The sequence below is a fragment of the Rattus rattus genome, chromosome 11 (assembly GCF_011064425.1).
Source record: "Rattus rattus isolate New Zealand chromosome 11, Rrattus_CSIRO_v1, whole genome shotgun sequence".
Taxonomy (NCBI): Eukaryota; Metazoa; Chordata; class Mammalia; order Rodentia; family Muridae; genus Rattus; species Rattus rattus.
Window position 1 is genome coordinate 88,481,487 of NC_046164.1, and position 786 is coordinate 88,482,272.

Sequence of the window (786 nt, forward strand, 5' to 3'; positions counted from 1 at the left end):
AAAGACTAGGTTAAGGTTCATTTTAGCCTGAGTCTCAAAAGCACAATGCAGAGCCTTCAAAGGTTGGGAGGTCTAGATGGAGGAGCAGTTTCAGACAGGTAAATCTGATTGCGTGTGCAAATGGACGGGGGGCAGAAGAGAGACTGGAGCAGGGTCCATTTGCAGCTATTTCAACATCAAGTTGCTAGAGTAAAACGGTAAAAACAAAAAAAAATCAGAAAAGGAGTCGGGTGAGTGTGACTACAGAGGCCACCTGACTTTCCTTCTGTCCTTAGAGCAGCCCCAGACTCTGATGGTGTTGGCCCCTGCGTTCTTGCCAGAGCAGAACTCGTCAAGTTGTCCCCACCCCGCCTCATTCGGTCCCAGCGTTCCTGGGAGCCCCCTCCCCCTCGGCTGCGGCACCTCCCTCCGCCCGGTTCCTTCCTCCTCCCCCTCCCCGTGGGGCACTGACTCGCCCTGCTGCCACGTCTCACTGATGACATCAACACAGTCCGCTCGACCTTAGCCAATCCGCTAGGGGGAGTCCGAGCGAAGTCCTAGCCAGCAGGCCAGCGGGGAGGGGAGCAGGAAGGGCGGGGTGTGGGGGTGAGGGAATCGGGACGGGGCGGGCGACAAGCTCGCAAGTGCGCATGCGTAGAGGACGTGGGGCCTAGTGGGAAGCCGAGTGCAGGCTGCCCTCGGCCTCGTCAGGCTGCCCAGCGCGCGGAGTGCTCACGACTCTCTTTCCCAGCGTGCCCCGCGACGCTGCCGCCCTCTGGGCCGCGACAGGCCCCTTGGCCTAGGCTT